At 32.9% G+C, this 13,246-nt stretch overlaps 1 long non-coding RNA gene across 1 annotated transcript; it reads right to left on the bottom strand.

Annotated features, from left to right (window-relative positions):
• Positions 1–9,150: 9,150 nt before the first annotated feature.
• Positions 9,151–11,778, bottom strand: LOC139426406 (uncharacterized). The gene is made up of 2 exons (XR_011637677.2): positions 11,569–11,778; positions 9,151–9,431 (listed from the first exon to the last, which is right to left on the bottom strand). It is a non-coding gene; the product is annotated as an uncharacterized LOC139426406 (long non-coding RNA).
• Between the last annotated feature and the right edge of the window lie 1,468 nt (positions 11,779–13,246).

Raw genomic sequence — 13,246 nt, 5'->3', positions numbered from 1 at the left:
AGATGCACCTTAGATATATTCTCATTTAGCTAATTGCGATGGTAGGAGATAAGGCTCGACTTTTTTACGCGATGCTACAGAACATTGTTTTAAAATTCCATCTAAGTTCTTTTTTTAATTAATTATTTTTTTAATATCTAGATTAAATTATTGCTTTATCTATTTTTGATTAATTTGCATTTTCTTGTATTTCTTGTTTAGTGCTGTTACTGCGAAATTCAGTATATTCTTCTAGATCTAGCCAATAAATGACCCCTCCGAGCAGTTAAGAGTTTTGACAACGAAGAGAGCTATCCGTGGACAGTGATAGTTGATGATAACTGTCATGGAATTGCTCTCTTTATAGTTCTGACTCACATCTTCATCCACATGGGGCGAAGGTAGTCGAAGTTATTTGTCATGGGGCTATTTTTTATGATGGTTAGACCCATGCAGGTAAGTTGCTTGCTTTATGTTTAACTCGCACACAAACAAAGTAAATTTTAAAAGCATTTATATGGATGGTTAAACGTACGAAGCTATAGTGCGGCATTGAGGAGAACTGATCCAGACAGAAAGTCTGGGGCTGTCTGCTGCTATGGTAACGAGTGAGATAACATTTCTAATGGGGGTGCAATGAAGGAGTCGATTGGTCTACCAGATTGTCTGGTTCATCCGCTTTCAAGAGACTTTTTTTTTATAACCGTCGTTGAACAGCCGACCCAATTTCATGGGTTTACGACTACTTACGTTCAACTCCGTAGCCTTGTAATTTTGAACCACTCCAGAAGACAAGGAAACTCCTGGATCAGTACCCCCAGAGGTTTTGATTTGTTGTGGGAACATGGAGGACTTTGAGACTCGACAGATTTAACGTGCATCAGTCACCATTTACTACACGGGGAGTCTTCGGCCGGCGAGGATCAAACCCACGATCTCTTGGATATGGGCCCAGCTCCCTACCAACCAGGCTATCCCGGCCCTCTTTCAAGAGACTTGTTCAAATTTTTGAATTAATATTTAGACAATCTTTTGCTTTTTCTTAGGGAGAAAAACAGGTGAGTTACAGCTGAGTTTTGCATCGCACGCGGTTCTTCAGTTGGTCATGTGACCTTACAAGGTGAAAGCCCAATCCCTCGCTTCAGCTAGAATGAAGTTCATTTTGTTTATTTTTCTTTACAGTTTGTTTTCGACCAATAAATTTAATACTACTAGTAAGTGTTTTGCAATGCTGCGATTTTTTTCTATTTTTGTTTCAGAAATAAAGATTGATACCAAGAGGGCTTCTACCGGAGGGGGCATCAATAAGAAAAATACCGAGGACAAGGAAAACAGACAGATACACCAGCAACATACCACGCCTCCCCGGTGAATTTCCAACCATGGGCCCATCCCAGCAGCGCCGACATCGTCTCCACAGCTAGACTCGACGCCCCCTAACTCCAGGATCCATATTTTATTGCTTATTATATAGAGAAACAGATAGTTCCAGACGTTGTGAAACTAAAGTATAATTTGAACTAAACTTTAAACTTGAACTTTGTGAAACTAAAGTATAAGAACTCCCCCAGCCATTCGTCTGGACCTGTGGTGGTAACTATGGCTCAATGGATAGTACGTTCGCCTTCCAATGAGGCAAACCTGGTTCGAATCCCAGTCGATACGAATTCCGCATCCGGCTTGCACCGACCACAGTGCTGACTTGAAATATCCTCAGTGGTAGACGGATCATGGGTTAGATTCCCTCTGCCGTCAAGCTAACCGTGGGAGGCTCTTGTAGTCTTCCTCTCCATGTAACGCAAATGCGGGTTAGCTCCATCAAAAAATCTTCCACGAAGGCAAATTGCTCCCAATACTCGATCCAGGAGTTCCCTTGTCTTCTGGATTGTGTTCAAAATTACAAGGTTACGGAGTTGAATATTAGTAGTCATAAACCCATAAAATTGGGTCGGCTGTTCAACGACGGATATAAAATAAAAATATTGGATGACGCGCTTTTTCAAGCTTAGGTCTAAAACTCAATCGGAAGTAGTAACCAGGAAGCCTTACCATGAATTTTAACCCCTGGCGCCATCTGTGCTTAGCTTTACAACTTATTGAGATTTAAGATCCATGGGAGCTGAACGCTAAAAAAATAGTCAGCAACTAAACAGGAGGAGTCCCGCAGTGGACTGATCGTTAAGACACGGTTCCCAGCAGATCAGCATCACTGGTTGCAGTCAGTGTGCGGGTGGGTGACCACTTGGATGAGTGTGCGTAAGGACCGAGGGTGTGCGGTATTGATCCTCGTTAAACTGTTCTATCGTAAAGTGCTCGACTTCGCGTGCAGGTCGTCGGGCCACCGAAGCGGGGGTGCCATCTGCAGAGGATCAAAATTGTGATGACATGTCTTCGGATCATCCTCAGGGATGTTTCCCACACCGTCGCCAATAGCCCATTGTGCAGCTCTAGTGCGACGTAAATGAACAACAACAACAACAAACAGAAGGAACTTGGATAAACATTATAAATCCAGAAAACATCCAGAATAAAGAAATACATTGCATAATGCAGGAAAAATGATAATATGACACAAGAAAATTAATGGGAATTGGTGAAAATTATATACAAGGGGGAGTTATATTTGGAACACAATTTGAATTTGGGGAATTGATAGTGTCAACTAACAATTATACTATATGATTTTCAATAACAGTTGTCAATAATGCGTCTATCTAAAATTTGTACTCTTTATACATGCGCACATAAGTTTGATGTTAAATGGTGGTAGACTATATAATAAATTAGAATAAATAAAATATTAATAATACAAAAATAAATAATAAATTATTATAAGTAAAAAAATTAAATAATAAATTATTAATCATAAGAAATTAAATAATAAATTATACTAAATTAAAGTGTAAATTCTAAGTTAAAGCTGTTTTTACTGTAGGCTATAATATATATAATATCGGATGCTGTAATATATAATCGGAGCAATAATATATTAGTGGAGGCTACATAATCGATTGTACATTTTTCTCATATACCCTAACGTATTGATGAAATATTTTATTAAAACTGACATATATCCCAAAATCTGATGCAAAAATGCTTACTAACAAAATATTTCTATAAATATTAAATTTATTCTTAAATATTCTAGTTTCAAATTTTATATTTAAAGCATAAAATGCTATTTTATGCTTATCTAAAAGTTTCTTAAATTCAAAATATTTTGAAACTAGAAATGCTTTTTTAATAAAAGTTACAGCATCAGGTAAATTTCCTTTTTTATATTTTTGAAATTTTGCATTCAGACGTCTAAATTAGCATATTTCTCAACATGCGAAAGGTAAAGTAAATTGCTTATGGTTCTGGATTCCTTTTTTGAAGTTCGAAACAAATTCTCAGAATGCATTTATCATTCAGTTTCTAGATAATTAATCCCAACTTTTTTAAAAAGAAAAGAAAAAAGGAAACACAAGAAAAAAATTTTTTTTTCTAGAGGGTCTTGAAAAACTTACGCAAGATTTGAATTTTGGGCCATTTGCGCAATAAATTGTTTAAAAAATAAAAATAATAAAACGGATAGTTGGAGAGCTTCAGGATTATTCAAAACGGAGCACTACTTGACAAGACAAAGCGTTTTTATTAAGAAATTTTTTGAGTCATTTCCTGATGACGTAATTTACGGTTTCTTCAATCAGATTTGACCTCCCAGACCATGAGATTTAACGTCAAAAAAACTTTTTTTTAATCTTTTAATTCTATGCTTTATTTCAGCATGCTCAGAACTTGCACACGTGCACAGGGGGAAATTGAGCTTTGCATTAAAGAAATTTAGCCCTAATTTTGCAAAACGGTAATTCATTTTATAACCGTCATTGAACAGCCGATCCATCTTCGAGTAAACATCTATCAATGTTCACCTCCGTAGACTAGTAATTCTCAACACAATCCAGTAGAAGAGGGAACTCTTGGATCAAGCATTGGGATAAAATAACCTTTGTGGAAGACTTTTTGATGGAACTAACCCACATTTACGCTGCCCGTAGAGGAAAACAATGAAACTCTCCCATGGTTTGCCTGCCGGCAAATTCTAAGCTAGGATCCGGCTAACACTGAAGCTATTTTTATGTCAGCAATGTTATCGGTGCAAGACGGGAGCAGTATTCGTTTATACCACACGCTACTGTAATTCGAACCTGGGTTAACTCCTTAAAAGGCAAGCGCTTTATTTCCTGAGCCACCACGTCCAGCGAAACAATTATTTTATACTATTAAGGTGAGCCATCGGTGACTAGTATTTAACCTTAGGCCGAGTCGGTCATCGGTGACTGACTACATAAAATATCATATAAACTATACAATTTACATTATTTGAAAATTAATATAAAATTTACTTCATTTTTAATTAGCACCAATCAAATTTTTATTGATTTCACTCTGTCAGTTGAGCGCTTTGTGATGTTACGAGAACTTCGAAGCATCACTCGTGGCCTGACAACTGTTAACTAAGTCTAACGAAATATTTTGTCATACACGTACTGCTGTAATGGGCATAACGACTTTTTTCGTCAAGGAAATTAGATGGTATTAGAACACGCTGGAGATATAATGATATTAGTACTTATAACTATGAAGAAAAGAGTTGGGGAACGATTTGAACCTAATATTTCCCGATTAACGGGTTAAAAATATGCGGAGAGCGTTAAGCAGCCGACGGTCATTGCAAAAGCGGTCATTGAAAATTCAGACAGGAAAAAAAACAATAAAATAGAAGTAAGATGTAAATAGAAGTAAAGTGTAAAGTAAAATGTAAAGTCTGAAGTAAAGTGTATGGTATTAAAGTGTAAAATAAAATGTAAAGTCTGAAGTAAAGTGTATGGTATTAAAGTATAAGGTAAAATTTTAAATGAAGCAAAATGTTAAAAAAATAAATAAATAAATGTTTGTTCATTCCAAAGAGAAAGATTGTATCTTTTATCAATCCGAAAAAGAAAGATATATTTGTTTAATCGATTCCTTGAATTTAATTTTTCCTCATCCCAGCCAGTAGTATGCTTGCATCTCTTGATTCTTGGAGAGAACGATGAAAACCGAAATATATTTCTTGTAATGAATAAAAATAAACGATGATTTCTTTTAACAGTGTAAATATTCAGAAGCTCCATAAAAAAGAATTGCCTAGCAACCGCTTTTTTTTTTACTCAAACGAGTTGATAATTTTTAAACAATTTTTTTAAAAGTACAATCACGCCCAGTGGTCAGAATTTTTTATATTATTTTATTTATTTATTTTTTTTGCAGTTAGCTACAACTACTTTGTTACAATTGTAGTTAACTACAACTACTTTGTTACAAATGTAGTTCACTACAACTACTTTGTTACAAATGTAGTTAACTACAACTGTAGTTACAAATGTAGTTAACTACAACTACTTTGTTACAATTGTAGTTAACTACAACTACTTTGTTACAAATGTAGTTCACTACAACTACTTTGTTACAAATGTAGTTAACTACAACTACTTTGTTACAATTGTAGTTAACTACAACTACTTTGTTACAAATGTAGTTAACTACAACTACTTTGTTACAAATGTAGTTAACTACAACTACTTTGTTACAATTGTAGTTAACTACAACTACTTTGTTACAAATGTAGTTAACTACAACTACTTTGTTACAAATGTAGTTTGCTACAACTACTTTGTTACAAATGTAGTTTGCTACAACTACTTTGTTACAAATGTAGTTTGCTACAACTACAATAACTTTTTTTTTTAAATGTAGTGACTACAAAATACATTGGAGTTGTAGTAAGTACTTCACTAGTTTAAATAGACGAACTTATTGAGGAACTCAATTTACCCCCCTGTTCAAAATGGTTTTATTCGAATTGGCTTACAATAAATATAAGGAAATCATTGCGAAATATTTATTCATGTTTACATGAGCTGATTTGTTATTCCAAAACAGTTTTTTCGAACTTGTTCACTTAACCTTCAACTTATAATGTCTCTTTAAACAGCTATTATTAAATTTAAGACAATGCAAAATTGTCAAATACTTTCACTTTTTTTAATTGCTTAGTGCTCTTTTATTTCATCTAAGAAATTACTTAACTTTCCTTTCTTAATTAACGAATTAACTAACTCTTCCTTTCAATTAACACCAACGTTACACGAGTGTGCATTCGCATGTAAAAGTGTGACCTAATAGTGATAAATTGTGTAATTTTCGTAATGACCATTTTTAACAGAACCCGTTATCCGGAAATCAGAAAACCGGAAAATCAAAAAACCGGAACGAAATTCGAAAGATTTTCCCTCCATTTTTAAAAATAAAAATTTTTTTAATCATAAGATTTTTGGATTTTTCGTTCTTTTTTGAAGGATGTTTACCTTACCATCATTTTGGAAATAATCATTAGTGTATTACTTCATCGTTTTTTCCTCTTTTTAAGATTATTTCCAAATATTATTTTTTTTAGTTGGGTTTAACAATAAAAAACGGCTTTTCGTAGCGATTCAGAAAACCGGAAAAATCAGTTATCCGGAACAGCGAGGGTCCCGATCGTTCCGGATAATCGGTTCCCTACTGTAGCTAATTTCTGTTAATGCTCAGCTGCAGCCATTGACGGGCCCTCGAAACTTTGTACCCATCAATTCCGAAAAATTAGTTCCGTTAGTACCGTGTTTCTTTTCTAAACTAAAGTTAAAAGTAGATACCTGAAATCGCTTCAAACTACTGTTTTAATTTTTTTTTGTATCGCACTAGTTACTACACTAAGCTTTTTAAAAAAGTAATAACTGAGCCTGACTTTGATCCCAGAGTAATTTTTGAGCCAACCCAGAAGACAAGGAAACTCCTGGATCATTTCTCCCACAGATATGATTTGTTAAGGAAACATGGAGGACTTTGTGACTGGACAGATTTAACGTGCACCAGTCACCATTTACTACACGGGGAGTTCGCTGCCGATGGGAATCGAACCCACGACCTCTTGAACATGGGCCAAGTGCCCTACCAACCAGGCTATCTCTGGCCTTTGGAATGAGTAAACAAATTTCGGGACTAACTTCTACTGTTGAATATCAGCAATCCAATAATAATATAGAGATCACGCGATATTTCCCAAACGTCGCAAACAATAATTTTTTTTTTTTTTTTTTTTTTTTTTTTTTTTTGGTAGCAGGTGACATATCTATATTTCTAATCTCACCAGTTACTTCCATTTCCATAACATGTATGAACACGTATGTTAAATTTATATACATAAAATAAATATTACAAATGCAAAATGATTGGAGCGTCGTGAGCCAATTTTAAATCTCGTTTAAGTGCCACAACATAACAATAAGTTCGGAAACTCATACTTTATAGGCAGAAATTAATAACGAACAAATGTAATAAAAAAAAACTAAAATCAAAAATTTAACCCAGAAACCAAATAGGAAGAGTTAAGAGAACACAGATATGTTATTTCGGGAAACAATTATTTAATTTTCTGAAACTATTTCTGGAAGAAAATAAAATATTATGTCATGACACACAGGGAATATAAATAATTTATCCAATTCTAAAAATTCGAGCTAATAACTTCATCACTTATTTACTCTCTTCGAATTTAATTAGTTCGTCTGGAAGTGTTAATTTACATGCTTACATCAATTCAACCGCTCACTTCATCTTAAATGCATTCATTAATTTCAGAAAATACTGTCAGAGAACAATGAAAGAATTTTAAATAATTGGAGAAACTTGTTTTGGGAATATCAGATCCGTTCCTAAAAGTGACTATTTAATTATTCTTTCTAAGCACTGAAGTTCATTCTCGGAATTAATTTCCCCTTTAAAAAGAATATAATTATGCCAGATGGTTTTCGGAATTATTTTTTTTTCAAATTTCTATTAAATAAAAAAAATTACTTATTAATAACGTTTATTTACCTGCGACAATATGTCATTGGCAATACTATAATTAATTATAGTAGTAATTAATATTAAGTTTTACAGTCAAGTAAATATTAAGTTATTACAGTCAAATGAACGAATTTTCAGATCACTTTGTATTACGTTGGAAAAATGTATTACCGTTTACCATTCTTATCATTTAGAATTTTAAAGAAACGTGGTAATCAGCCTCTAAAACTTATTATTTAGGTGCTTTAATTTGAATTAATTATGAGCTACAAAAAGATATTGTGATATAACACAATAAAAAAACAGAAAAATATGGTACACAACTTCTAAAACTTATGGTTAAAGACCTTTATTTTTGATTAGTGATGAGCTACAAAAGAGTTCTAAAACGTATGGTTAAAAAGCTTCATTTTTAACTCTACAAAGCTATAAAGCTAGAGTACAATGAGCTACAAAACTAAACTAGTGCTACAAAATGTAAAAACTTCTAAAACATATGGTTAAAAAGTTATATTTAAAACTAATGCTACAAAAGTCTACTGATGAGTTACCAACGACTAAAATTTCTATAACTTAAAGAACTTAATTTTAATAAGGCTACAATGAACTACAGTGATATAGGTGATAAAAAAAATCAGAGAAATGTGGTAGGACAGCTTCTAAAACTTATAATTAAGGTGCTTTAATTTAAATTACTGTAAAGCCACAAAAAATATTGTGCAAAGTGTAAATATTGTGTTAAATTACTGTAAAGCCACAAAAAAGGAGAGAAATGTGGTAAAAGCTTCTAAAACTTAGTTACAGCGCTTTATTTTAAACTAGTCTACAAAAAATATCGATGATGTTACTCAATAAAAAATGGCGAAATGCGGCACACAGCTATTAAAATTTATGTAAAAAATTTGCTTTAATTTGAATAAGTAATAAGCAACAAAAAGATATTGGGATGTAACACAATAAAAAAAGCAGATAAATGTGATACCTATAGCATTCAAAACGTATAAAGCGATTTATTTTAAACTAGTGATGAGTTACAAAAGATATCGGTGATGTAATACAATTTAAAAAAAAGTAAAAATGCGGTACACTGTTTTTAAATAACAATAAAAAAAAAGTAGAGAAAATTACCCTGATAAAACTTAAACAACTAACATCAGTTGGAATAGTTGTTAATCAGCCACTTGCTGCGGCCATTTTATAATTAAAATCAGAATAAAAAATCAGACTAGTAACTTGTTATAAAATTACCTGACCCCGTATAAAATAATTCATTTGCAAAGAAGGAAAAAGCAGTTTCTCACAATGAGCTTTTCAATTCTACAATGTCTAAATCAACAATTTGGAGAAACATTTCGAAACAATTTAACCTGTAAAACTGCCTATTCTATTTCGACTACAGTGGTGTAGTTTCCAGACGAATAGTTCAACTATGTTCGAATAAGTTTCACAATATATTCGGCTTGGATATTGGACGATATGATCTGAAATATTTCTTGTTTCCTCTCGACATTTTACAGTATTTCAAAAATCGCGACATTCTGAAAAGGGAGAAAGGGTTTAGTCAATAGGATTATAAAAAAAAAAGAGACTAGAATCTAAAAAAAAGGAATAAAATATTTTCCACAGAATCTTTTTTTTTTTTTCAGAATCACGAAGAGAAATTCTTGGGTGAATACTTTTGAGAAAAATGCGCATGCAAATATAATTCATACAGCCGTTTGGACCGATACAAATTCTATATTCTATTCTTAAGAAGTCAAACAAGCATTCACTGAAGAATTTTACAAAAAACTGAATAGTTCGAATTCAAATCTACTTAGAAACAATATGTATATTTTCATTTATTATTACACTTTCAATTTCTGGCCAAATTATTAGTCGCACTATAAGATTCTATGTAAAATCTTAATTATCAGTTGATACTATACAGCTTTATTGCTGTTATGCGACTGAAACCGGTTTGAATTTGTGATAGGCGATTGGATAAAGTAGACGATATATTATTTAAATACAGAATATTTATTATATCAGTTATTACAGTATTAGAGGAGAGTCGGGTAGCCCCACCCAGCGGTTACCCCCGCCCACTGTCAATTTCATATGTATAGAATATTTTTTCAAGTCAATGGGCCATCGGACATTAATTGTTGTATTAAAAAAAGATTATTTTCAAAGTTTCACATATTTATGCAGCTGTTATCATGGTAAACAATAGTTTTGAAAATATGTTGATTACAGTAGTTATGAAATTAAGAAAAATAGGTTGAATGTTTCGATTAAACTTTATTTTAATACTAAAAGAATTATTTTTTCTATACAAACAGCGTTAAACTATGTCGTCTTAAGTTTAATTTGCACAAAGAAAGAATTTTATATGTGAAAAATTGTTCGAGTAATTACAAATTTACAAAAAAAAATTGGATTTCGGGTAGCCCCGCTCACATGAATGACACAATTTTATTTCGTCGATAAATGTACGGTTGCAAAGATTATTATTTTATTGCTTCAAATTTGAATGTTATATGCTTTTTTAACAACAAATATTGTTGTAATTAAATTATTGTTATTAAACGATAGAATTCACTAAAAAGTATATAAATATGTAATGAATAAAATAATTTTGTGATAAAAATGATAAATGAGGTTTATCTATTGTCAATACATACGTCATTTTCATTTACACCTGAAAAAACAGTCAAAAAACATAATTTTTGTAACTGGGCGGGGCTACCCGACACATTTTGAAAAGAGCTGAAAAACATGTTTTTTTAAATTTCTATTTTTTTAAGTTCAACTGTTCTTTTTTTTGGTTTATTCTTTTTGTATTATTTAATTAGATGATAAAACAATAGAAACATACAAAAATATTGATTATTACTCAATATTATACATAAATATAAGCAATACTCCTTAAGTGGGCGGGGCTACCCGACTCTCCCCTATATTATTATAGTTAGACCAAATTATTCGACGCATTGTAGCTTTTTTAATAATTACATGTTTTGCTCGAGTTTATATGCAATACTTTTATATTTAAGCATGCATGTAATGGGTTTTTATTCAGATTTTTGATATACTTCCTATTTGTATTTATTTTTAACGTATTGCATTACAATGATAACCAATTGATACACGAGAATAAGCAAGTGCAAACTGGTTTCTGCAGCCTAAAAACAATAAAGCTGTATAGTATCACCTCATAATTAAGATTTTACATAGAATCTTATAGTGCGTCTAATAATTTGGCCAGGGACTGTGCATATGCAGACATGTGAGCTCATTACAAAGTACGCCTTTATAAGCCCATGTCAAGTTGAAGAACAGAAGAGTTAGAGCAGAATACCACAAAGGTACACTCAGATTTAATTCGGGGTATTAACCTGCTACCCACGCTCCCGAGCGTTTAGCGGAACGGCGAAACCACTCGGCAAGGAGGTCCCAAATAAGTACACGGTGTTCATTAATGATCGCATATGAAATAATGAAGTAAATAGCTGTTTAAATATTGTGTAAGAACACTGTTTTCAATTTTTATATCCTCCCCCCGCATTAATCATTAAACTACACAAAAATCAAATTTTGTGGATCAATGAAATTCGAAGACTGTTGTTAAAAAAGATAACTTATTTCTTTATCTACTTCAATAGAACAGGTATCAAATAAAAAGTTTCTTACCTTGTTCTTCTACCCGGGTCGGTACGTATCTAAATAAATCAAAACAGTGACCACAAACTCAATAAATATACTCCATCGAAATGGTTAACATGTGTATATTAACAGCACTAAACACTACAAAAACATGATCTCTCCTATGACAGTAACATAATCAAACTAACTAAAAAATTGTTGTTCTTAGAGAGTTCTAAATCTCGTGGCGCCATCTAGTGGTGTTAAAAACAGAATAACAAAGAAAAATGGTATTCTGTTTTTAACAACTGTATTTCAGTGTTGGACCACAAGAGAAATTCTTCGACTTTGTTTAAAAATTCTTAATACTTATAAAAATTAAAGTAAAAATGCGTTGTTGTCTTTTTCAACTACTGTCGAACTACGCTATGATGAACACTCACTTACAGTGGACCCATCTGAATTCCCATTTAAGACAGTTTTTCGAAAGCTCCGTCGTAATACGAAATGATGCTTTTTTTGCGAATAGTATGCCATTTTTTTAAATTGTTGTGAGTTTGTGCAACTGTTACTCATGACTGTAAGGTCAAGTTTAGCCTATCTAAAGCCAGCACTATCTACGTTTATATTGAAAATAGCGCAAAACGTTAATATGGAGAAAGGCCACAGTTTTGTGAAAATGAAAAGCGTTCGTGGTATAATTTTTTCTTATATTTAAAAACTTACTCCAGTGATGCATTACCCGGGCTGGTAAAAATTTGCAAAAACTGAGTATAAGGCAGTGATTTTGATAATTTCCATCAAGGTGGAAAAATGTCGCCAAATTGGCGATTTTTTAAAAAGTTTAATAACTTTTAAAATACTTAAGTCATTTGTCTGTTCTAAAGCCCAAGTAATTCTTCATGGCAAGATATCCCAGCAGATCATCGAAGTCACGCATCACTGGCTACGGTCAGTGTGCGGGTGGGTGACTACTTGGATCAGTCTGCGTAGGGTCCGACAGTGTGCGGTATTGGTCCTCGTTAAAATGTTCTAACATAAAGTGCTCGACTTCGCGTGCAGATCGTCGGGCTACCGAAGCGTGGGTGCCATCCTCTCTGCAAAGGATCAAAATTGTGATGGCATGTCTTTGGATCAAACTCAGGGATGTTTCCCAGACCGTCGCCAATAGCCCATTGTGCATCTCTAGTGCGACGTAAATGAACTACAACAACAACATCATGGAAAGATTATATATATATAGTTTAAAATCATCACATTGCTTTAAGTGTAAGGCGCTTAAACTATGGCTTTTTTTTATTTTCCTTGGGGACAGAGGTTCGAAAAACAGCGCTAACTAACCTTATATTATACGCTTTTAGTGACCAGTTGAAAAATTAGTCGGTCGTGTATAGTGGACTTTAATTTCAATTCTTCAGTTTTTTTTCTTTTCCCCAACTTTAAATTAGCAGGAGTTGCGTTTGCAAATGACTCTCTTTTTTTTATACTGTATTAAATCTTAATCTCAAATGATCTTCGCTTTTAAACAAAAAGCAACATACCCGTCTTCTAACACCCCCACCCTTGATTTAGGGGGCGGGGAGAAATGTTAGCAACCTGACTGGGAAGTGAAACATTCCTGCAAGAAAGGGGTAATAGAAAATAGAGTTCTTTATTAATCATCGGTATGAAAATTAGAGAAGTCTTCTTAAAATTGAATTGTAAACAATCATAAATCACTAATTTT

The sequence above is a fragment of the Parasteatoda tepidariorum genome, chromosome 5, assembly GCF_982258835.1.
Source record: "Parasteatoda tepidariorum strain Cologne lab strain chromosome 5, Ptep-v5.0, whole genome shotgun sequence".
NCBI classification, from domain to species: domain Eukaryota; kingdom Metazoa; phylum Arthropoda; class Arachnida; order Araneae; family Theridiidae; genus Parasteatoda; species Parasteatoda tepidariorum.
The sequence above is the reverse complement of the archived record's forward strand: the minus strand, read 5'-3'. Positions and strand labels throughout refer to the sequence as shown.